The sequence below is a fragment of the Hyperoodon ampullatus genome (genome assembly GCF_949752795.1).
Source record: "Hyperoodon ampullatus genome assembly, chromosome: 1".
NCBI lineage: Eukaryota > Metazoa > Chordata > Mammalia > Artiodactyla > Ziphiidae > Hyperoodon > Hyperoodon ampullatus.
The window spans coordinates 75,027,427-75,054,794 of NC_136914.1; the positions used below are offsets into that span (position 1 = coordinate 75,027,427).

Here is a 27,368-nt window from a genome sequence, read left to right on the forward strand (position 1 = left end):
TATAATAAGCAACCCAGGAAGGCAGAATGCTATCTCTAGTGACAAACCAGGAAGCTAAACAATAACTCCTGTAACAATCATCCATAAATGGCTAAGACTTGATTAATAACTGAAAGGTTCCTAAATTTTTGTCCCTGCTTCCAACTTGAGACCAATCACAAAGAAACAAATATGTACCCCCTAAACAATTACATAGCATGCCCCCCTTCTTGTTGTCCACCTACAGCTTCCTATGTCAACAGGCTTCAGTCAGGGCATACCTGAGGTCTTCCTCTTTTTCCACTATAAAGATTTCCCACTCCTCTGCCTTCCTTTGAATCTGCCAAAACCCAAGTGAAGGTGGCTGACTCCCTTGCTACAGTAAGCTCAGAATAAATGGCCTTTGTTTTTCTCATTCGGTTGATTGTCTTATCTTTCTACAGTGCTCAATGGTGTAGGGATACAAAACAAGTCAAAGATATGTCCCTGGCTTTGAAATGCTTATAATCTACTTGGGAAGAGAAAATGTGTCTATGAAAAAAATTTAGAAAAAATATGAATCTACATTTAGGTAAAAAGATAGACTACCATTTTAAAAGAATTTAGGGGGTGTTATGATGTTTTAATCAAGTTTGAGCAATACATAGGCCTGAAATTAAATCCCAGCTATGTGCCATATGACCTCTATAACTTGTAGGTGTTTGCTCAGACCCTAAGCTTCAGTTTTCTCCTTTCTCAAATGAAAATATATTTATATCAAAGATAATACTTATAATTATCTATTATAATCATTTAATACATTAATGTCTTCTTTTTTACTTTTTTGTTATTGTATTTAAAATTTAAAGAGGAAATATGGAAATTATTTCATGGATAAAGTGCAGTATGAATGGGATCACTTTTTGGACTAGTGAAGAGGAAAATGGGTATTCCAGGTAGAGAACAATATAAAAGCACTATTCATGAACATGTTTTGCTTTGTTGTTAAAATAAGGGCACCAACACCTTGGGTGTACAAAACAATGATGCATAAATAAATTTAAATAGTTTAGATATACTATATTAAATTTTCATATACTTAGGTTCTTGGACACTACCAGACCAATTAAATAAGGCTCTCTAAAGATGGGGCTAAGATTTTTAAATTTTTTAAAAGCTCCCCCAGATGATTTCAGTGTGTAGCCAGCTTAAGAACCACTGGGCTGCAGGATGGATGAAAAGGATGCTTTCTAACAAGTGACATTTTGTTTGTCAATGAGCTTAAACTATAAAGAAAACTGAAACACATGAAGGGCTTGAAGTCTAATTTTCAGTTTCAGAAGGGCAAGGCCCTGTGCTTTTTTGTCCTAAGTTCAGCTTTTCATTTATTCATTCACTTCCAGAGACATATTGAGAATCTATAGCATCAACCTCACTCCTCTAACAATGAACTTCTCGTTCCTCACTCATATCACTTCTGTCTTGTCTTGTCCAATACATAAAATTCTTGGTCAGAGATAGATCACAAGAAAAAAGCAATCATTACAAATTTTAAAATTATTTATTCTAGTTCTGTGGAAAATGCCATTGGTATATATATATATATATATTTTTTTTTTCGGTATGCAGGCCACTCACTGTTGTGGCCTCTCCCGTCGCGGAGCACAGGCTCCGGATGTGCAGGCTCAGCAGCCATGACTTATGGGCCTAGCTGCTCCGCGGCATGTGGGATCTTCCCGGATCGGGGAACGAACCCGTGTCCCCTGCATCAGCAGGTGGACTCTCAACCACTGTGACACCAGGGAAGCCCACCACTGGTATTTTGATAGGGGTTGCATTGAATCAATCCATAGATTTCCTTGGGTAGTAGAGTCATTTTAAAAATATTGATTCTTCCAATCGAAGAGCATGGTACATTTTTCCATCCATTTGTGTTGTCTTCTATTTATTTCCTCAGCATCTTATAGTTTTCTGAATATAGGCCTTTACCATCTTAGGTAGGTTTATTCCTAGGTATTTTATTATTTTTATTCGATGGTAAATGAGATTGTTTCCTTAATTTCCCTTTCTGATAGTTCATTGTTAGTGTATAGAAATGCAACTGATTTCTGTATATTAATTTTATATCCTGCAACTTTACCAAATTCATTGATGAGCTCTAGTAGTTTTCTGGTGGTGTCTTTAGGATTGTCTATGAATAATACCATGTCATATGCAAACAGTGACAATTTTAAATCTTCCTTTCCAATTTGGATTCCTTTTATTTATTTTTCTTTTCTGATTGCTGTGGCTGGGACTTCCAAAACTACGTTGACTAAAAGTAACAAAAGTGGCTTCCTTGTCTTGTTCTGATCTTAGAACAAATGTTTTCAGCTTTTCACCATTGAGTATGACGTTAGCTGTGGGTTTGTCATATATGGCCTTTATTATGTTGAAGTATGTCCTCTCGATGCCCCCTTTCTGGAGAGTTTTTATCATAAATGGATGTTGAATTTTATCAAAAGCCATTTCTGTATGAATTCAGATGATCATATTGCTTTTATTCTTCAATTTGTGGATATGGTGTATCACATTGTTTGATTTGTGGGTATTGAAAAATCCTTGCATCCCTGGGATAAATCCCAGTTGACCATCTCTTATATGCAGAGATGCAGTGCATCTCTTTAATGCATTGTTAGATTGGGTTTGCCAATATTTTCTTTTTTTTTTTTAATTATTATTTTATTTTTTTTATTAGTTTCTGCTTTATAACAAAGTGAATCAGTCATACATATATATATCTGTTCCCACATCCCTTCCCTCATGCATCTCCCTCCCTCCCACCCTCCCCATCCCACCCCTCCAGGTGGTCACAAAGCACCGAGCTGATCTCCCTGTGCTCTGCGGCTGCTTCCCACTATCTATCTACCTTACGTTTGGTAGTGTATATATGTCCATGCCTCTCTTTCGCTTTGTCACAGCTTACACTTCCCCCTCCCCATATCCTCAAGTCCATTCTCAAGTAGGTCTGTGTCTTTATTCCCGTTTTACCCCTAGGTTCTTCATGACATTTTTTTTTTTAATTCCATATATATGTGTTAGCATACGGTATTTGTCTTTCTCTTTCTGACTTACTTCACTCTGTATGACAGACTCTAGGTCTATCCACCTCATTACAAATAGCTCAGTTTCGTTTCTTTTTATGGCTGAGTAATATTCCATTGTATATATGTGCCACATCTTCTTTATCCATTCATCCGATGATGGACACTTAGGTTGTTTCCAGCTCCGGGCTATTGTGAATAGAGCTGCAATGAACATTTTGGTACATGTCTCTTTTTGAATTATGGTTTTCTTAGGGTATATGCCTAGTAGTGGGATTGCTGGGTCATATGGTAGTTCTATTTTTAGTTTTTTAAGGAACCTCCATACTGTTCTCCATAGTGGCTGTAACAATTCACATTCCCACCAGCAGTGCAAGAGTGTTCCCTTTTCTCCACACCCTCTCCAGCATTTATTGTTTCTAGATTTCTTGATGATGGCCATTCTGACTGGTGTGAGATGATATCTCATTGTAGTTTTGATTTGCATTTCAATAATGATTAATGATGTTGAGCATTCTTTCATGTGTTTGTTGGTAGTCTGTATATCTTCTTTGGAGAAATGCCTATTTAAGTCTTCTGCCCATTTTTGGATTGGGTTGTTTGTTTTTTTGCTATTGAGCTGCATGAGCTGTTTATAAATTTTGGAGATTAATCCTTTGTCAGTTGCTTCATTTGCAAATATTTTCTCCCATTCTGAGGGTTGTCTTTTGGTCTTGTTTATGGTTTCCTTTGCTGTGCAAAAGCTTTGAAGTTTCATTAGGTCCCATTTGTTTATCTTTGTTTTTAGTTCCATTTCTCTAGGAGGTGGGTCCAAAAGGATCTTGCTGTGATTTATGTCATAGAGTGTTCTACCTATGTTTTCCTCTAAGAGTTTGATAGTTTCTGGCCTTACATTTAGGTCTTTAATCCATTTTGAGCTTATTTTTGTGTATGGTGTTAGGGAATGATCTAATCTCAAACTTTTACATGTCCCTGTCCAGTTTTCCCAGCACCACTTATTGAAGAGGCTGTCCTTTCTCCACTGTACATTCCTGCCTCCTTTATCAAAAATAAGTTGGCCATATGTGCGTGGGTTTATCTCTGGGCTTTCTATCCTGATCCACTGATCTATCTTTCTGTTTTTATGCCAGTACCACACTGTCTTAATTACTGTAGCTTTGTAGTATAGTCTGAAGTCAGGGAGCCTGATTCCTCCAGCTCCGTTTTTCGTTCTCAAGATTGCTTTGGCTATTCAGGGTCTTTTGTTTTTCCAAACAAATTTTGAAATTTTTTGTTCTAGTTCTGTGAAAAATGCCAGTGGTAGTTTGATAGGGATTGCATTGAATCTGTAGATTGCTTTGGGTAGTAGAGTCATTTTCATAATATTGATTCTTCCAACCCAGGAGCATGGTATATCTCTCCATCTATTTGTATCATCTTTAATTTCTTTCATCAGTGTCTTATAATTTTCTGCATACAGGTCTTTTGTCTCCTTAGGTAGGTTTATTCCTAGATATTTTATTCTTTTTGTTGCAATGGTAAATGGGAGTGTTTTCTTGATTTCATTTTCAGATTTTTCATCATTAGTGTACAGGAATGCCAGAGATTTCTGTACATTAATTTTGTATCCTGCTACTTTACCAAATTCATTGATTAGCTCTAGTAGTTTTTCGGTAGCATCTTTAGGATTCTCTATGTATAGTATCATGTCATCTGCAAACAGTGACAGCTTTACTTCTTCTTTTCCAATTTGGATTCCTTTTATTTCCTTTTCTTCTCTGATTGCTGTGGCTAAAACTTCCAAAACTATGTTGAATAAGAGTGGTGAGAGTGGGCAGCCTTGTCTTGTTCCTGATCTTAGTGGAAATGGTTTCAGTTTTTCACCATTGAGGACAATGTTGGCTGTGGGTTTGTCATATATGGCCTTTATTATGTTGAAGTATGTCCTCTCGATGCCCCCTTTCTGGAGAGTTTTTATCATAAATGGATGTTGAATTTTGTCAAAAGCCATTTCTGTATCTATTCAGATGATCATATTGCTTTTATTCTTCAATTTGTGGATGTGGTGTATCACATTGTTTGATTTGTGGGTATTGAAAAATCCTTGCATCCCTGGGATAAATCCCAGTTGACCATCTCTTATATGCAGAGATGCAGTGCATCTCTTTAATGCATTGTTGGATTGGGTTTGCCAATATTTTCTTAAAGAGTTTTGCATCTAAATTCATCAGTGATATTGGCCAGTAATTTTCTTTCTTTTTTTTGTGATATATTTTTCTGATTTTGGTATCAGGGTGATGTTCGTCTTATTCAAAGATGAGGGGAAGACAGAAAGGCAGAGAGAGAGAGAAAGAGAGGAGAGGAAGAGAATGAAAATGTGTGGGGTGCCATAAATAATTAGCTTCAATGACACATTTGAAAGTATAAGAATACAAAAACAATATGAAACTTTGACGAATCTTTCTTATATGTTGAAGACTCTTCAATTACTGAATAAAAATCATTGCATTAAGGAAAAAAATCAGATTACACAGTAGAAACACAAGCAAAGGTTTGGTAATTTTTGTGGCTGATTTGTAATGACTAGAAAAAATAATTCATTTTATAACATAAAATATAGTTTTTCATACAGTAAGTCCCCTACATATGAACATTCAAGTTGTGAACTTTCAAATATGCAAACGTGTATTTGCACGTCCAATCACATAAATTAGTTCAAGTGTCTGGCGTACATTATCACATGCATGAATCCTCTACAAGTGGTTGTGCTTTTGTGTATTTTACTGTACAGTACTGTATAGAGTACAGTAGTACAGTATCTTTATTTAAATCCCAGGATGTCTGGAAGCAAGCATAAAAGCAGCGGTGATGTAGCTTATACTACTGTACTTCTCAAGGTACTGTACTGTAAGATTAAAAATGTTTCTTTAATTTTTGTCTGTTTTTTAAAATGTGTGATTTGTGTGAAAAGTATTATAAATCTATAACAGTACAGTACTGTATAGTCGATTGTGTTAGTTGGGTACCTAGGCTAACTTTGTTGGACTTACAAACAGATTGGACTTATGAATGTGCTCTCAGAATGGAATTCCTTCGTATGTAGGGGCCTTACTGTACTTTCTTCCTTCTTTTAATATTTATGTCAGAGCATGTATTTGTAGTCCAGTAATTATAATAACAAACAGAAGGGGAAAAAAGGAAAAGACATATCTGCTATATAATAAAGCTAATTAAAAAGAAAGAAGATGAATATCTTTTTTAATTAACATCAACTTTCTCCATAAAGTAAGATTATTTAACTTTCTCAAAGTACAGGTAAGTTCACTATTACTGCCTTTGCATGTATATTTATACTTATCCCTTTTTTGCAAAGGTCAATGTTATTATTTCTACTCAAATTTCACTTCTGTGAAAACAGAAAATTTTAATTTATTATCAAACAAAATTGTACAGAGACTGTAAGTTGATTACTCCACTCTCCCCTTCTTTATTAGAAATATAAAATTAATTTTATTCAAGGTAGCATCATGTCCAAGTAAAAGACTGAATCTCCTGTTTTCCTCCCAACTAGACATGGTCATGGAGATATATGGAGAAGTTGTTGCTTGGTACCCCAAGGAAGATTCCTTAAAATAAGGATACATGATATATGATATGGGCTTTTTTAATTCCTTTCTCACTGATATCCCCCTAGGGATAGGAAAGCTGGACTCCCATCAATCATTTGGTCTATAAGACAACATTAAGACTGAAGCCACTCTAGAATGAAGAGGGTGTAGATACAGATAATGTGGAGTGACAATATCAGTCCCAGACTACATACACTGTAACTTCATTAATAGAGGCAGACATATATTATTATCTTGTTTAAGCCACTGTTACTTCCAGTGTATCATTTAGACATTCATAAATGACACAAAATTTTTAAGAGGGATGTAAGTGTGCTGAATGCAAGATTTATTCCTGGAGATTGGTTCAAGATGGTGGAGTAGAAGGACATGTGCTCACTCCCTTTTGTGAGAGCACTGGAATAACAACTAACTGCTGAACAATCATTGACAGGAAGACACTGAAACTCACCAAAAAAGATACCCTACACACAAAGACAAAGGAGAAACCACAGTGATATGGTAGGAGGGGTGCAATCACAACAAAATCAAATCCCACAACTGCTAGGTGGGTGACTCAAAAAATGGAGAAGAATTACACCAAAGAAGTCCACCCACTGGAGAGAAAGTTCTGAGCTCCACATCAGGCTTCCCGACCTGGGGGTCCGGCAACAGAAGGAGGAGTTTCCAGATAATCAGACTTTGAATGCTAGTGGGATTTGATTGCAGGACTTCGACAGGACTGGGGGAAACAGAGACTCCACTCTTGGAAGGAACACACAAAGTAGTGTGTACATCAGGACCCAGGGGGAAGAAGTAATGACCCCTAGGATACTGAGCTAGACCTACCTGCTAGTGTTGGAGGGTCTCCTGCATAGCTGGGGGGCAGCTGTAGCTCACCACAGGGACAAGGACACTGGCAGCAGAAGTTGTGAGGAGTACTCATTGGCATGAGCCTCCTTGGAGTCCACCAAGCCCCACCAAAGAGCTTGTAGGCTCCAGTGCTGAGTCACTCAGGCTAAACAACCAACAGGGAGGGAACTCAGCCCCACCCATCAGCAAACCAGCAGATTAAAGTTTTACTGAGCTCTGCCCACCAGAGCAACACCCAGCTCTACCCACAACCAGTCCCTCCCATCAGAAAGATTGCACAAGCCTCTTAGAGAGCCTCACCCACCAGAGAGCAGAAAGCAGAAGCAAGAAGAACTACAATCCTGCAGCCGTGGAATTAAAACCACATTCACAGAAAGATAGACAAATGAAAAGGCAGAGGACTATGTACCAGATGAAGGAACAAGATAAAACCCCAGAAAAACAACTAACTGAAGTGGAAATAGGCAACCTTCCAGAAAAAGAATTCAGAATAATGATAGTGAAGATGATAAAGGGCCTTGGAAAAGAATGTAGGCAAAGATCAAGAAGATGCAAGAAATGTTTAACAAAGATCTAGCAGAATTAAAGAACAAAACTTAGAAGAATTAAAGAACAAACAAACAGAGATGAACGATACAATAACGCAAATGAAAAATACAGCAGAGAAATCAATAGCAGAATAACTGAGGCAGAAGAATGGGTAAGTGACCTGGAAGACAGAATGGTGGAATTCACTGCTGCAGAACAGAATAAAGAAAACAGAATGAAAAGCAATGAAGACAGACTAAGAAACTTCTGGGACCACATTAAACGCACCAACATTCACATTTTAGGAGTCCCAGAAGGAGAAGAGAGAAAGGACCCGAGGAAATATTTGAAGAGATTATAGTGGAAAACTTCCCTAAGAGGGGAAAGGAAATAGCCACCCAAGTCCAGGAAGTGTAGAGAGTCCCAGGCAGGATAAACCAGAGGAGAAACATGCTGAGAAACCTAGTAATCAAACTGACAAAAATTAAAGACAAAGAAAAACTATTAAAAGCAACAAGGGAAAAACAATAAATAATATACAAGGGAACTCCCATAAGGTTAACAGCTGATTTTTCAGCAGAAATTCTACAAGACAGAAGGGAGTGGCAGGACATAATTAAAGTGATGAAGGAGAAAAACCTGCAACCAAGATTACTCTACCCAGCAAGGATCTCATTCAGATTTGATGGAGAAATAAAAAAACTTTACAGACAAGCAAAGCTAAGAGAATTTAGCACCAACAAACTAGCTCTACAACAAATGCTAAAGGAACTGCTCTAAGTGGGAAACAAAAGAGAAGAAACGGACCTACAAAAAAAAAACACCAAACAATTAAGAAAATGGTAATAGGAACATACATATCGATAATTACCTTAAATGTGAATAGATTAAATGCTCTAACCAAAAGACACAGACTGGCTGCAAAACAAGACCCATATATATTCTGTCTACAAGAGACCTACTTCAGACCTAGGGACACATACAGACTGAAAGTGAGGGGATGGAAAAAGATATTCCATGCAAATGGAAATCAAAAGAAAGCTGGAGTAGCAATTCTTATATGAAACAAAATAGACTTTTAAACAAAGACGATTACAAGAAGCAAAGAAGGACACTACATAACAATCAAGGGATCAATCCAAAAAGATGTAACAATCATAAATATATATGCACCCAACATAGGAGCACCTCAATATGAATGGCAAATGCTCACAGCTTCAAAAGAGGAAATTGACAATAACACAGTAATAGTGGGGGACATTAACACCTCACTTTCAACAAAGGACAGATCATCCTGACAGAAAATTAATAAGGAAACACAAGCTTTAAATGACACAACAGACCAGATAGATTTAATTGATATTTATAGGACATTCCATCCAAAAACAGCAGAATACACTTTCTTCTCAAGTGCTCACAAAACATTCTCCAAGATAGATCACATCTTGGGTAACAAATCAAGCCTCAGTAAATTTAAGAAAATTGAAATCATATCAAGCACAACATTATGTGATTAGAAATAAATTACAGGGAAAAAATGGAAAAAACACAAACACATGGAGGCTAAACAATATGTCACTAAATAACCAAGGCATCACTGAAGAAATCAAAGAGGAAATCAAAAAATACCTAGAGACAAATGACAAAGAAAACATGATGATCCAAAACATATGGGTTGCAGCAAAAGCACTTCTAAGACGGAACTTTATAGCAATACAATCCTACTTCAAGAAACAGGAAAAATCCCAAATAAACAATCTAAACTTACACCTAAAGGAACTAGAGAAAGAAGAACGAACAAAACCCAAAGTTAATAGAAGGAAAGAAATCATAAAGTTCAGAGCAGAAATAAAAGAAATAGAAACAAAGAAAACAATAGCAAAGATCAATCAAACTAAAAGCTGGTTCATTGAGAAGGTAAAATTGATAAAACATTAGCAAGACTCATCAAGAAAAAGAGGGAGGGCTTCCCTGTTGGCGCAGTGGTTGAGAGTCCGCCTGCCGATGCAGGGGACATGGGTTCGTGCACCGGAGCAGGAAGATCCCACAGGCCGCAAAGTGGCTGGGCCCGTGAGCCATGGCCACTGAGCCTGCGCATCCGAAGCCTGTGCTCCACAATGGGAGAGGCCACAACAGTGAGAGGCCCACATACTGAAAAAGAAAAAAAAGAGGGAGAGAACTCAAAACAATAAAATTAGAAATGAAAAAGAAGAGGTTACAACAGACACTGCAGAAATACAAATCATTATAAGAGACTACAACAAGCAAATCTATGCCAATAAAATGGACAACCTGGAAGAAATGGACAAATTCTTAGAAAGGTATAACCTTTCAAGACTGAACAAGGAAGAAACAGAAAATATGAACAGACCAATCACAAGTAATGAATGGGAACTGTAATTAAAAATCTTCCAACAAACAAAAGTCCTGGACCAGATGGACTCACAGGTGAGTTCTATCAAACATTTAGAGAAGAGCTAACACCCATCCTTCTCAAACTCTTCCAAAACATTGTAGAGGAAGGAACATTCCCAAACTTATTCTACAAGGTCACTATCATTCTGAAACCAAAACAAGACAAAGATACTACAAAAAAAAAAAAAAAAAAAAAAAGAAAGAAAGAAAATTACAGACCAATATCACTGATGAATATAGATGCAAAAATCCTCAACAAAGTACTAGCAAACAGAATCCAACAGCACATTAAAAGGATCATACACCATGATCAAGTGGGATTTATCCCAGGGATGCAAGGATTCTTTAATATATGCAAATCAAACAATGTGATACACCATATTAACATACTGAAGAATAAAAAACATATGATCATCTCAATAGAGGCAGAAAAAGCTTTTGACAAAATTCAACACCCATTTATGATAAAAACTCTCCAGAAAGTAGGCACAGAGAGAACAAACCTCAATATAATAAAAGCCATATATCACAAACCTACAGCTAACATAATACTCGATGGTGAAAAACTGAAAGCATTTCCTCTAAGAAAAGGAATAACACAAAGATGTCCACTCTTACCACTCTTATTCAACATAGTTTTGGAAGTCCTAGCAATGGCAATTAGAGAAGAAAAATATATAAAAGGAATCCAAATTGGAAAAGAAGAAGTAAAATTGTCACTATTTGCAGATGACATGATACTATACATAGATAATCCTAAAGATGCCACCAGAAGACTACTAGAGTTAATCAATGAATTTGGTAAAGTTGCAAGATACAAAATTAATGCACAGAAATCTCTTGCATTCCTATACACAAACATCGAAATATCAGAAAGAGAAACTAAGGAAACAATTCCATTCAACAGTGTAACAAAAAGTATAAAATACCTAGGAATAAACCTACCTAAGGAGGTAAAAATCCTATACTCAGAAAACTATAAGACACTGATGAAAGATATCAAAGATGACACAAACAGATGGAGAGATATACCATGTTCTTGGATTGGAAGAATCAATATTGTGAAAATGATAATACTACCAAAGCAATCTACAGATTCAATGCAATCACTGTCAAATTACCAATGGCATTTTTTACAGAACTAGAACAAAAAATCTTAAAATTTGTATGGAGACACAAAAGACCCCGAATAGCCAAAGCAATCTTGAGGGTAAAAAACGGAGCTAGAGGAATCAGACTCCCTGACTTCAGACTATACTATAAAACTACAGTAATCAAGACAATATGGTACTGGTGCAAAAACAGAAATATAGATCAATGGAACAGGATAGAAAGTCCAGACATAAACCCACACACCTATGATCAACTAATCTATGACAAAGGAGGAAAGGATATACAATGGAGAAAAGATAGTCTCTTCAATAAGTGGTGCTGGGAAAACTGGACAGCTACATGTAAAAGAATGAAATTAGAACACTTCCTAACATCATACACAAAAATAAACTCAAAATGGATTAAAGACCTCAATATAAGACTGGACACTATAAAACTCTTAGAGGAAAACATAGGAAGAACACTCTTTGACATAAATCACAACAAGATCTTTTTTGACCCACCTCCTAGAGTAATGGAAATAAAATCAAAAATAAACAAATGGGACCTAATGAAACTTAAAAGCTTTTGCACAGCTAAGGAAACTATAAGCCAGACGAAAAGATAACCATCAGAATGGGAGAAAATATTTGCAAATGAATCAATGAGCAAAGGATTAATCTGCAAAATATATACACAGCTCATGCAGCTCAATATTAAAAAAACAAACAACCCAATTAAAAAATGGGCAGAAGACCTAAATAGACATTTCTCCAAAGAAGACATACAGATGGCCAAGAGGCACATGAAAAGCTCCTCAACATCACTAATTATTAGAGAAATACAAATAAAAACTACAATGAGGTATCACCTTGCACCAGTTAGAATGGGCATCATAAGAAAATCTACAAACAGCAAATGTCGGAGAGGGTATGGGGAAAAGGGAACACCCTTGCACTCTTAGTGGGAATGTAAATTGATAGAGCCACTATGGAGAACAGTATGGAGGTTACTTAAAAAATTAAAAGTACGGGCTTCCCTGGTGGCGCAGTCCGCCTGCCAATGCAGGGGACATGGGTTCTTGCCCCGTTCCGGGAAGATCCACATGCCACAGAGCAGCTAGGCCCGTGAGCCATGGCTGCTGAGCCTGCACGTCCGGAGCCTGCACTCTGCAACGGGAGTGGCCACAACAGTGAGAGGCCTGCATACCACACACACACAAAAAAAACCTAAAAATAGAATTACCATATCACCCAGAAATCCCACTACTGGGCTATACCCAGAGAAAACCATAGTTCAAAAAGACACTTGCACCCCAATGTTCATTGCAGTACTATTTACAATAGCCAGGTCACAGAAGCAACCTAAATGCCTAACAGATGAATGGATAAAGATGTGGTAAATATATACAATGGAATATTACTCAGCCATATAAAGGAACGAAACTGGGTCATTTGTAGAGACGTGGATGGACTTAGAGACTGTCACACAGAGTGAAGTAAGTCAGAAAGAGAAAGACAAATATCGTATACTAATGCATATATGTGGAATCTATAAAAATGGTACAGATGAACCTGTTTGCAAGGCAGAAATACAGACACAGATGTAGAGAACAAATGTATGGACACCAAGGGGTAAAAGCAGGGGCGGGTGAGGGTGGTGGTGGGATGAATTGGGAGATTGGGATTGAGATATATACATTAATATATATATATAAAATAGATAACTAATAAGAACCTGCTGTATAAAAAAATAAAATAAAAAGTTTATAAATGAGAGAATTCCTATCCTTAAACAATTTAGAAACTAAATTTATAAACAATAAGGGAAGAGAAAACAATGTAGCAGGGATGATGGGTTGAATACAGGTATATCAATGTATTGCTTTTTATCTAAGACTCATACACCTCTGCATCCTTTAAAATATTTTGTTATGAAAAAGTTCAAATGTATATAATAGATATAAAGAAAATATATACATATATCTTCTAGATTTAACCTTTAATAATATATTGATGTATAAGATCAATTACCAAAATTTGACATTTTCTTCATAGTATTCTTGTATCTGTCTCTAAGAATAAAAATATTTTCTTACATAACCACAATAATATCACACCAAGAATTTTAATAATTTCATAGCACTGTCAATTACTCTGTACTTATATAAATTTTCCCAGGTGTTCCCAAATTTCTTTTTTATACTGAGAAGCACTCTTAATATCGAAGTTGAGGATGAACTGAGTGTCATGAGGAAAAAGTTGTGATACAAAAGAACACACAGAGAAGAATAAAGAGAGTGATTGGGGAATGGGAATGGAAGATGAATAAAGGAGTATGTTTATATGAAATCTGGAAAGTGAGCAAAGCACTGGAGAGTTTTAGGAAATGTAGATTGTATCTACAGCAGTCTGTTGGATATAAATTTTATAAGCCAAGAGAGATAAAAAGAGTAGCTGGAAATAAGATTTTTTAATACAGGGAGAGCAAAATAATCCGCTCAGAAGGCATTTACCCAAGCAAACTGCTTGGGTAACTTATGCTAGTCTCTATGTGTAATTTATAAATATTCTGATTTTTCAACTATATTTTGTATTTTTGCCATTTATTCTAGGATCAGAAGTGTGTTAAAAATAATTTGCCACAAAATGAATGAAATGGATTCAGCATAAGACAAGCAATAGTACAAATGCAATGGTAAATGACACTCACACCACTCCTGCCTTGTGTTGACAGTGGAAAACAGGAGTGAATAAACCTGCCCAAAATAGGCAGCTGACACTCAGATTCAACCGATCATTTACTGTGGAAATGGATAATCAAAGCACAACTTTTGGTTTTTGAAGTGAAGGCAGAAACCTTGATTTTGTTAAATGCAAGATCTTATGATTATTAAAGGCTGGCAATCAACACTCAGTTTAAAACTGGTGCAGGCAAATACTGTGTGTATCAAACAAAACAAGCAACTGTGTGGGCAGAACTGGCCCCTCTGCTATAGCTTGTTGAATCTCATCCAAGAAAGTTGAGGAAGCAACACTTCTAACTGGGTGCAAATTTGTAAGACACTCTTAGAAAGTGTTAGTAAGTCAACTTAATTTACATATGTTCCTTAATTTGCTTAGTTTCCTTCCTGCTTCACTTCCTCCTACCTGAATAAGACAGGCACTGTCCTGAATGACAGATCCCTAAGTATACAAGATGACAATGTAACTGATTCAATGATGCCCTGAACAAAGACGTGTCTGGTGGTGAGCCTCCTTTAGAAAAAAGGAAATCTGATTAATTCTTCAAGTTAGACCTCTATTCCAGAAAAGAATGAGCCAAATTTTCATAGTTAACTAATCAGGGAATATCTCATTCCTAATCTTTGCCAGAAGAGTCAGATACAATCTAATCACATTACTACAGAATAGCACCTAGATTTAGACATTTTCACTGTAGCATTTTTACTAAGGATTAAATCTAATCCTGAGAGGAAAAGTATAATCTGCTTTAAATTTTGTATTTATCTTATACATATTAATATTTATCTACAAGAATTACAAAATTTGATGTCATGCAAAATCATTGGATTATGAAAAATTTAGATAAGCACGCCTACCGTCTTTGTACTTTATTATGTTTGCTATACAATTCATCATAGTTTTCCTCACAATACATCTTATTATTATTATTGCTTCTGCACTATATATCAACAAGACAGTGGTCTCTTTGATAGACAGCAGGACTAAATTCTATTCAGCTTTATCCCATCCTATCACAGAATACTGTAACATCCCAGAGACTCAGAGAATGCTTATTTAATTGATATGTTTTTTTAAAAAAGACTGAATTTAGATAAATTTTTTAAATTGAATCTGGCTTTAAAAATCATGGGATAACATCTCAGAGACTCAATAAATGCTTGCTTAATTCAAGTAGCTTAAAAAGTAAGATTGGATTTAAGAAAATCTCAAAAAAGTTGAACTGTATTTAAAAATCATGAGTTAACACAAATATTTCAATATAACTTAATTTATAAATGTCCTAGCATGTGGCTTATCTTTTTATTCTCTTAATATTGTCTTTTACAGAGCAGACATTATTTTAATGTTATTTAAGTTCATCTTATCAATTATTTTTTTCAGGGGTCAGGACTTTTGTGTTGTATCTAAAAAGTCACTGCTATATACAAGGTCATCTAGGTTGTATCCTATGTTATCTTCCAGGAGTGTTACAGTTTTATGTTTTACAGTTGGGTCTACAATCCATTTTGAGTTAATTTTTGTAAAGGTATAAGGTCTGTATCTAGATTCATTTGGACATGTGGATATTCAGTTGTTCCAGCACCATTTTTTAAAAAGACTGTCTTTTCTCCATCATAATGAGCCAAAGACCTTAAATGAACCCTCAACAAAGAAGATATACAAATGGCAAGTTAGCATATGAAAAGATGTTCCACATCATGTCACCAGGGAAATACAAATTAAAACTATGAGATACCACTACACTGCTATTAGAATGACCAAAATTCATAACACTGATGACACGAAGTACTTGTGAGGATGTGGAGCAAAAGAAACTCTCATTCATTACTGGTGGAAATGCAAAATGGCACGACTTTGCAAGAACTTTTAATGTAGTTTTTACAAAACTAAGCATACTCTTACCATAGGATCCAGCAATCACATCACACTTCATGGCATTTACCTAAAGGTGCTGAAAACTTATGTCCACACGAAACCTGCACATGGATGTATATATCAGTCTTATCCATAACTGACAAAACATGGAAACAACCAAGATGTACTTCAGTAAGTGAATGGATAAACTGTGGACAATGGACTGTTATTCAGTGCTAAAAAGAAATGGTCTACTAAGCCATGAAAATACATTAAATACATATTATTAAGTGAAAGAAACTAATCTAAAAACGGTAAATATTGTATGATTCCAACTATATGATATCCTGCAAAACTATGGAGATAGTAAAAAGATCAGTGATTGCCAGGGATTAGTGAAAAGGGAGAAATGAATAGGTGGAGCACAAAGAATTTTAAACTTCTCTGTATGATATTATAATGGTGGACACATATTATAAATTTGCCCACACCCTTAAAATGTACAACACCAAAAGCGAGCCCTAATGTAAACTACAGACTTTAGATGATTATGATGTGTCAAGATAGGTTCATCTATTGTAACAAATGTACAACTGGTAGGACATGATGATAATGGATAAGCTATACACATGTGGAAGTAAGGGGTATATGGGAAATATCTGCACCTTCCTCTCAATTTTGCTGTAGACCTAAAACTGCCCCAAAAACAGAAGTCTTTAATTTTTAAAAAAGAAAAATAACAAAATTTTTAATATAAGTAAGTGGGTTCTGTTTGGGCAATACCATGAGAATATTATCCTACCTTTGATATTTGATCTAGCACTATGTGTAAAGATCAAGCACATGGAGAATAAAAGGAGAATAGATCATTGGATTTATTATTTGCAGAAAATATATATTTAATGTCGTGAAAATTTTATAAAATTCATTTATAATTGCTACACTGTTTCTTGGAGAAAGTGTGCCATGAAGAACAACATCCCAGGAGATGTAGTCTTCATACAACTAAAAAATTATTGATATCATGCTACATATATTATCATAAAACACAGTACCAGCATTGTCAGTTTCCAATTTGAGGTTTAGTACTGGAAGGCACTGGTATGTGATCAGCAAGATGAAGCAAAGCATAGGAAAAGGAGAGATAATGTAACGGGTGAAATTTATGAATTATAAAACTAGTAATATATGCATATAAATAAAAGTTTTTGAGTACAATTAGGGTAGTGGTAAAAAAAAAAAAAAAGAAATGAAAAACAGAATCCTTCATCTAGGCTTCCTGGGCTTGTATGAATCCCCAGTGAAGAAACACTAGGTTAGAAGAAAGAATTTTGGACAGGATGAATAGGAGCAAAGCCCCAAACCACAAATTTGGGACAGAAGCCTGGAAGTAGCTATGCAGAGTGAAACTGGGAAAAGTCCTCATCTTAAAAACAAATTTGTGAATCTGAATTATGTAGCAAATCAGTGTACAATGGGCCCTCCATTATACACAGGTTCCTCATCAATGAATTTAAACCACTGTGCAGCAAAAATATTAAAAAAAAAAATCCAGAAACCTTCAAAAAGCGAAACTTAAATTTGAGGTGCACTGGCAATTATTTACATTACATTTGCACTGTATTTACAACTATTTATGTAACATTTGCATTGTATTAGGTATTATAAGTAATATAGAGATGATTTAAAGCATACAGGAGGATGTGCATAGGTAATATGCAAATACTATGCCATTTTACATAAGAGACTTGAGTATCCATGAATTTCGGTATCCAGAGGGGTCCTGGAACGAATTCCCCTCAGATACAGAGGGACAACTGTATGTATTCTTTTCATAAGTATTCACTTAATGCCCATTATGTGTCAGACCTTTTAATACATGCTGAAGATCTAACATGAAGACAAAAATCCATGCCATCAAAAAACTCACAATTTGGGATGGTCTATTTGTCAGGATCAAGCTAAGTTCAGCTCAATAACAGAGAGACAGGAATTAAAATATGTATATTCAGGTGATTAGAGCAATGGGCCAAGGTTCAATGTCCAAGAAGACACTCAGGCACCAAGACCAGAGTGCAGAATGAAGAATTCAACAAAAATTATTGCACATACAAGAATTATCAGAATAGGTGCAGGTTCTACAGGAAGCTGAATCATAGGAATTATGCCACTAGGGTCAAAAGCCTTTGTTCCTAGGGTCAGATTCCCTAAACTCATGGCTAAAAGTTTAGAATTCATCCAAAATAATTGTACTCCCATTCAGAGGGGTCTTTCTACATTATCGTTGGTAGTTGGTTACTTATCTCTGCTTTAACAGGTCCAATTGCAGAGAGGACACCAGTTATTTTTAAAATGTTTATCTAAGGAAGCTATTGCTTTTTATATCTTAATCTTGTAAATAGCTTCCTTATTGAATTCTTCTGTTGTTTTCAAGGGGTTTTCAACTGACTTTCTCATGTTTTCCAGGTATAAATCCATATCATCTGCAAAGTTAGATACTTTCCTTCCAATGTTTATAGCAATAATGTGTTTCTCTTAACTAATTGCATTGTCAAATTCTTCCAGAAAGTGTACATAAACAGTGGCAATATTGGGCATCATTAACAGTAATGACCTAGCATTTCACATTTAAGCATAATTGTGGCTTTCAGTGTGTGCGTGTGTGTGTGTGCATATGTATTCCAAAAAGCTTTTTTAATAGAAATGGATATTATTTTTTGTCAACTGCTTTCTAAGCATCTATAGAGATTTTTAATGTCATTTCTCCTTTGATCAATCTTGTTGATAAACTGAAAATAGCAAAATTTGAATAATAAATTCTACATTTTATTACTAGAATCAATCTCACATGATAATTTCTTCCTTTTAATGTGTTTCGAGTACTTTCACATTTTTCAAAAGTAAGGTTAGTGTATGGTATTTTTTCATTTGCATATTATTGTGGAATTTGATACAATGATACAATACGTGCTTTGTAAAAATGATTTGTAATTTTCCCTCTTCTCAATGCTGAAACAGTTTAAGTAGTAGCAGCATTTTATATTTCTGAAAGATTTGAAGGGGTTGACATGGGGGCACAGAGCTCTGTGCACCTGGCATCATAATTTTCTTCCAGAATATTTGGTCAGTTTACTACCCCAGTATTTCTGGAGTCCATTCTTACAATTACATTTGGTATAAATTATTTAATTTTCTCTAGTTCTTTTTTTTACAGAGTTTAGAGTTTATTTTTTCATGTACAATTTAATACCACTTTCCTCCTTATTTTTTCTTAATAGGCTTAGCTGTCTTTTATTTTCAAAAAACCAATAATATTTAAAATGTGATCATTGTTTTTCAATTCACTAACATTTGTTTTTAACTTCACTGTGTTCTTTCTTCAGGTCCTTTGGTTTGTTTTGTTGATCATTTTTCTAACCCTTTTAAATGATTAGATAATTCAATTAAATAAATTATTTCCTTTTACTAATCTAAATATTTCAGCTATAAATATCCCTCTGAGGGCTGTTTTACTTAATTTTCAAAGTTTTAATTATGATATGTTTATTATTATTTACAAAGTATATGGCAAGTTAGGATCAATTTTTCTTTTTTGCCACAAAATAATCATTTAGGATAGTTTATGTTTTTTAATGTTCATTTTTCTGATGTTCTTGTTTTCCAGGTTTCTGTTAAAGATTCAGTTATTAAAACTTCTAATCTATTGAAGTTTTATAAAGTTCCACGAGCCCTTGAAAAGAAAGTTCACTCCTTCTTTCAGGATGTGAATTCAATATATGTCTTTTGGATTTATTCATTAAATACATCATTTATATCTTTTTTTGTTTTGGTATGTATACATATAACTGATTCACTTTACTGTACACCTGAAACTAACACAACATTGTAAATCAACTATACTCTAATAAATTTTTTTTTTTTTTTTTTTTTTCGGTATGCGGGCCTCTCACTGTTGTGACCTCTCCCGTTGTGGAACACAGGCTCCAGACGCACAGGCTCAGCGGCCGTGGCTCACGGGCCTAGCCGCTCCACGGCATGTGGGATCTTCCCGGACCAGGGCACGAACCCGTGTCCCCTGCATCGGCAGGCGGACTCTCAACCACTGTGCCACCAGGGAAGCTCCAATAAAAATTTTTAAAAAAAGAAAAATGACTTGGTTCTAGCTTTGTGACCCTTGATACAACTCTTAACACAACACAACACTCTGGGCTTCTGCTTCCTCACCAGTTCAATGGAGGCATGTGGAGGACCCCCCAGCTTACACTCTTTGATGCTGTCACTGGCTACCAAGCTGGTTTTTATCACAGTTTCTGAGAAGCTACCCAAACTTTTTGAGGTTTCCTTATCCATAAGAAAGAAAATAAAATTGGGAGAAGCCATTTGAGCAGTGAAAAGAAAAGGAACTGTGGATTTAGGCAGACAGAAAGTCTCAATTCTTAGCCCTTGTGACCTAAAGCAGGTTACTTGACCTCTCTGAGTCTTATTTTCTTGACTTGCAAAATGGAGATAACAATGTCTCTTGTAAGGATTGTAGAAGGATCTAGCTCATGCCACCTTACAGTAGGTGCAAAATAAATATCATTTTCCTTCTTTGTTCCTATATCACTTTCAGCAAATGTGAGAGAGATGTGAATATCCTGAAATGTCTGTTAAAAACAATAAATTCTTTAAAAGAATATCAGAGGTTTTAACATCAGATAGATATATTAACCTACATTTCCCTCTTCTAACATAAGAGGGCCTACATTCTGATCAACACTGCCCATCTCTGAGGTTATCAGAGATGTTCCAAAATACTGAGGTTAAGAGGCTACAGGGAGCAAAGGGCACCAAGCACAGGAAGCACTGTTCAAAGAGGGAAAAGACGTGGTCCTGACCATGGTCCTGCCAGGCAACATCTCAGATGGGCTCTGCGACAGCATCAGAAGGCCTGAGGAAACAGTTTGGGCCACAGGCCAGCAGGCAGGAGAAGTCCCCAGACCGTGAGGCTTTACCATGACGGAGCAGCGAGCTCCCTAATCTCAAGGCAGCTCAACATCATACCTGAGACCTGGCCCCAAGGCAGCGCAGGAGTAAGAGGCACTGCTTCGAGCAGCAGCTTCAGCTCTAAGTTAACCACAGGAAGAAAGGCTCTTACCACATGTAAACATTTACAGGTTTCCACAGCTACCTCTAGGGGACTGTCATCTGAGGGGAACAGGGCGTGCCCAGCGTGAGCTCAGGCAGGGACCCCCTGCACACTGGGGAGAAGATGCTGCACTGCCACCGGTCTCAGCCAGCAGGCTGCTCATGTCCCCAGCCTTCCCCTGTGCCAGGTCCAGAACACATGACCCCAGCTCAGGCTCTCGTGCTCCAGAAGCTGGTGTAGACAGCAGTGGGTTTCCTGGACAAAGGAGACTCATCATTCATAACTGACCCCTCTGCTCCTGGGGAGGAGAATGTATTTTAAACTTGCAAGAGTCATAATTCTATGTTCCACATGCTGTCAGCTTTGCCTTCTACAGACACAGGGCCTCTCCCCTTTGAGGGGGACCCCTCTGGCTGTGGGGGTATGCCCTCTCTATTGGCAGAAATGTGGAGGGCAGGCAAACAACAGGCTTACGATTTGGATTGTGTCCTGCACATAAACACCTGGGAGAGCAGAGCCAGGACTGTGGCAGTGGGGAGTGTATGCCGCAGGAGGTGGTGATGAGACAGCGTGGCTATACAAAAGGATTCTGGGTGTGCCAACTCTAGTAGAGCCAGTAGGCATGTGCTCCATAGGTGAGATGCAAGCACAGGCTGGCAGTGGACACAGGACTCCTTCCCGATTCAGGACAGCAGGGGCCACTGCCCGAGGCGGGACTCCTCCAGGGCGCAGAGCAGGTTTTGCTGCAGGACTGGCTCAGCTTTGCTGGTTCCAAGGACTCAGTTCAGCCGTCTTCCACCCTCAGACAGACTGGGACAGGTTGGGGACCTTGATGTTGAGCTCGCCAATGTTGATATTCCGAGGCATCTCTGGAAGGTTGATGTTTTTCACGGCAGACACGGCCCGGGCGGGCGCTGCTGAAAGGCCACCCTTGGATTTCTCCAGCCTGTTCTGAGCTTCAATCTGAGCCACGATTTAATTCATGTTTGTTTCCAATACCATCCCACCCACCACCACCTCCTGAAGAATGTAGTGCACCTTATCCATATAGAAGGTCAAATCCAATTCACAAACATTTTCGAAATACATATCCAGAGTCTCCACAAAAACCTGGATGAGGTCCAAGATCCCAAGTTCACTCTCTGATGAATCCACACAAAATACAAAATAGAGGGTAGCATAATGCTGATAAATCAGTTTGTAGTCAGAGCCACCAATCAAACTTCCACCCTCCAAGAAGTTACAGATGTTTCATCCCGCTTGAGAACTAGATGGAAGGTCTCTCAAATAATCTGCTGTTGAATTTCTTCTGGGAAATGCTGGTAGAAGCGGACCAGCCGGGGCTTCCTGTGGTTACTGAAAACCAGAATTGCCTGAATCACCTTTGCCCGCCATGATCCTTTCACCGGCTACTTCCAGAGAGCATCTCCCATTTATGTCTCTTATAGTCTTTTTTTTGTCTACTTTAACTCTATGTTTCTCTTTAAAACATTTTTATTAATTATTGTAAATTTATTTTGTATTTACATGTAAATTACTATGTAAATTAGAACCTTATTGAGAATCACACCCTTATTATGAGGAATTTAGCACAAATTATACTTCCTTTATCTTTCCTCAATATGCATTTTATTTTTCTTTGGCTAGCACTGGACATCCCCAACTCCTTCAACTCTGCCTTATATGAAAATTTCCAGTCTTACAGTTCTGAATATTTTTCTCTATGTACAGTCTTACGGTAATGCTCTTCTAAGATATGATGTTAAAAATAAGGTAGAATTCCATATTATCTGACCAATATGGATTATCGTAGAATGTAGTCTCTCTCAGTTTAGCCACCATGCATTTACCAAGTCAAGCTAAGATTGCATATCGGTGGCCCAATCTCCTAGGTGGCTCCCACTGAGCATGAATTCAGCAGGAATTCTGTTGGGAAAGGCAATATCACATGCAGTTTTTGGGTTTCTACTTGGCCACATAAGAATGGGCCTTGAGGCAGGAACACTTGTTTACCAAGAGATGAAGAAACCTCACAGCTTGTGCTGAATTTATCACATTGTGTGGGAATAGCTTTTGCTGTTCAGACTCAATGTGTATTTCTTTGTTTTGCTTAAGCATGTGCCTCATATGGCACCTGGCCAACCCACTACTATATCTGTCCCTTGCCAGGAGGGGACAGGATTTTTTGCTGTAGCAGAAGAGGGATTCCTGTGTCCACTGCTGGGAGGGACCTGCTGGCAATGGGGTACTGACACCCACTAATGAAGTTAATCTTGCTCTGCCTCATCTCTAGGTGAGTAAATCATTGTTCCATCCAATGCTTGACTGCATTGTGTTTTCTCTGGCAACTCTGATATCAAAATGCAGTGGACAGAAGTGTTCAGACTTCTACTCCTGATAAAAAGCCACAGATGCCACTTGCTTGACAGTTTAATTAACACCCATTACCTTATAGTGCTGGTTCTGTTGACTTTCTTGTGTACATTTCCTTATATGTACTAAATATTCTAAAAGTATTCATTGAACAAAAGAATATGTAAATGAACACAGGAGGTAAAAATTACAAAATGTACATGATTGAGATTTTCTACAAAGGACAGTCTTTATTAATTTTATGTTTGAGGAAAAAAATTTCATCAACATTTACTTCAATTAAGTCAATAAATGTCATTCTTGAAAGTTCTGTTTTTATAATTGCAGTCACTTACTATAATTATGCAACACTTGCTTTGAGAAAGGACAAGTAGTTTTGAACTGTGTAGCAAATGACACCTTATGTAATGTAAGCAATTTATAACTGGGTAACTTTAATAGTCTACGAGCTATAATAAATACTTTAAGTAATGTTTTACCAGTATGGAATAATTGTCTGATTAGCAATGCACCACTACAAAATGACAAGAGCTTTATAAAAAAGAAGTATGTGCTCTACAAATTGTAGGATAAATTCTGGAGGTTAGAGGACAGGAAAAGTGATATTATTAATATAGAACTTCTACTAAATAATCCATTAAAATTGTTTTAAGTATACTTGAAAGTCCTCAGTATGTGGTACTATTATTTTAAAATGTTGATCAAAACACATAGATTTTATTTTTAATTCAGTTGTAAGGATTACAATAAAAATATGTATATAATCTCCTTTCACTGTTTTTTTGGGAGCATGTATCTTTAAACCAAAAGTGATTATCACAATGTATTTTCTTGAATTACGAATATATATTATTAATCTTAGGTGGCCACTGAAAGGAGGAACCCAAGGATGAAAAGTACTACAACAATTTGTTTTATATCTGCTACTGTGATTTATTATCAAGGAGTCTGTCATTTTCTGAAGTTTCAATATTTGTTATTTTAACTGTCTCACTCCTCCAAAAATAAAGCAGATCAGGGATTGAGTTTTCATCACTACTCTACCCTTGGTAAGCAGAAGAACACTTGACACATAGAAGCACTCAAAAAATATTGTGACATGTAAGTATGAATGTGTAATCACGTAAGGTGATTATTTTATTCTTGGTAACTTAGCTGAATACTTGTTCAGAGATACCTTAGGGAATCATTTTGGCCAAGATGCTTGGAGAACTCCTACCTGAAAAGATGATCTTTGAGTAAATCAGAATAAAGAGAAGGAATTAGCAATACAAAGATATGAATCAACAGAATTCCAAGTAAGGAGATGAAAAAGCACTGACTTTGTAATTAACTGTGTACTATTTTCCCAGTATTTGTATTTGCCAAAGACAAATATAAAATTAATTTTATAACATGGTTCCCAACAAAAAGGAAATTACATACAGCTTTGTAAGGAGATGGAGTACCATGTGAATAAAGCAGACTTGTTTTTAAAATTCGCAGATATATGTGATCTATTCTAAATGTGCTAAGTATAGTTATCATCTTAATAAAGTTATCCTCTAATCCTAGTTTCCAATAATTGCTCATGAATGGGTACAGAATAATATCAAATTATTTTTCTGAGTATTTTGAAATAATTATATCATTTTTATTAGTAGTAGTATATTAACATACTGAACTGTATTGATGGATTTTCAAATAGAAAACCATTCTGGAATTCCTAAAATACTACCTCCTTGGTTCTTGATGTAACAGCCTCTTTAAACCACTGAGTTTTATTGGATGATATTTGTTTAGGATTTTTGCTTCTACATTCATGAATAAGACGGATTTGTATTTTTATTACCATGAACTTGTCAAGTTTTGATATCAAAATGATGTTGATTTCATAAAGAATTGAGAAATATCTTTTCTCCTCTTCTTATTTAATTATTAGAGCTTTTGTAAATAAAGAGAGATGCTAGTCCCTCCTTAAATATTTGTTAGAATTCATCAGTGAACCAATCTGGGCCTAGAGTTACAGAAAGTCACTAATTTTAATATTAAATATATATCAACAATTCTAATGTTTTATCTTATGTGAGCTTCTGGTAAATTTATTTTTCTAGAACGTATACAGTTAGTTTTCCAAAATTATTGACCTAACATTCATAATAACCCCCATATTTCTAAATTTCTCTAAAATTAGAGATATATTTAGTAACATTTTCCCATTTATGATATTGGTTACTTATTAGTTACTCTCTTCCTTGATCATTCTTGCCAGAGGTTCCAGGCATTTGTCAATTGTATTGGTCTTTACAAAGAACTAAGGCAGAAGGTGCCTTAATCACCTCTATCATAGGTTGATTTTCAATTTTAATAACACCTGTTCATTTCTGCATTGTTTTCTATCTTTTGTTATTTTTAGGTATGATTTGTTGATTTTTTTCTAACTTTATTTATCCTAGTCTTGGATAATTAATGTTCAGTCCTCTTTTTAAAGTAGGCATTATCGCTCTAAATTTCCTATTAGTGAAATATAACTGCATTGCCCAACTTTCGATATGTCAAATTTACTCACTTCCATTGTGATGTTTGCTTTAAATCTAAAAGTTATGAGGGTAGGAACTTCAAGATGGCGGAAGAGTAAGACGTGGAGGTCACCTTCCTCCCCACAAATACATCAGAAATACATCTACATGTGGAAAAACTACTACAGAACACCTACTGAACACTGGCAGAAGACCTCAGACCTCCCAAAAGGCAAGAAACTCCTCATGTACCTGGGTGGGGCAAAAGAAAAAAGAAAAAGCAGAGACAAAAGAATAGGGACGGGGGCTTACCTGGTGGCGCAGTGGTTGTGAATCTGCCTGCTAATGCAGTGGACAGGGGTTCGAGCCCTGGTCTAGGAGGATCCCACATGCCGCAGAGTAACTAGTCCCGTGAGCCACAACTTCTGAGCCTGCAGGTCTGGAACCTGTGCTCCACAACAAGAGAGGCTGTGATAGTGAGAGGCCCTCAACTGCGATGAAGAGTGGCCCCCACTTGCCACAACTAGAGAAAGCCCTCACATAGAAACAAAGACCCAACACAGCAAAAATAAATAAATTAATTAATTAACTCCTACCCCCCACACCTTCTTTAAAAAAAAAAAAAAAAAAGAATAGGGATGGGGCCTGCACCAGTGGGAGGGAGCTGTGAAGGAGGAAAGGTTTCCACACACTAGGAAGCCCCTTCGTGGGCAGAGACTGCGGGTGGTGGAAGGGGGAGCTTCGGAGCCATGGAGGAGAGCACAGCCACAGGGGTGCGGAGGGCAAATTGGAGAGATTCCCTCACAGAGGGTCGGTGCCAACCAGCACTCACCAGCTTGAGAGGCTTGTCTGCTCACCCGCTGAGATGGGTGGGGGCTGGGAGCTGAGACTTGGGCTTTGGTCGGATCACAGGGAGAGGACTGGGGTTGGTGGCATGAACACAGCCTGAAGGGGCTAGTGCACCAGAGCTAGCCGGGAGGGAGTCCGGGAAAAGGTCTGGACCTGCTGAAGAGGCAAGAGACATTTTCTTGCCTCTTTGTTTCCTGGTGCGCGAAAGGGGATTAAGAGCTCCACTTAAAGGAGCTCCAGAGACAGGCACAGGCTGCGGCTATCAGTGCAGACCCCAGAGATGGGCATGGGACACTAAGGCTGCTGCTTCAGTCACCAAGAAACCTGTGTGAAACCACAGGTCACTCTCCACAATGCCCCTCCTAGGAGCCTGTGCAGCCCAC

General features: G+C 36.9%; 1 pseudogene across 1 annotated transcript in view; it reads right to left on the bottom strand.

Annotated features, from left to right (window-relative positions):
- Positions 1 to 22,066: 22,066 nt before the first annotated feature.
- LOC307057632 (AP-3 complex subunit sigma-2-like) overlaps positions 22,067 to 27,368 on the bottom strand; it is a 34,237-nt pseudogene continuing 28,935 nt past the window's right edge. Inside the window, exon 2 of the transcript in view lies at positions 22,067 to 22,674. The product of the transcript in view is annotated as an AP-3 complex subunit sigma-2-like (transcript). The remainder of the gene's footprint in view (positions 22,675 to 27,368) is intronic.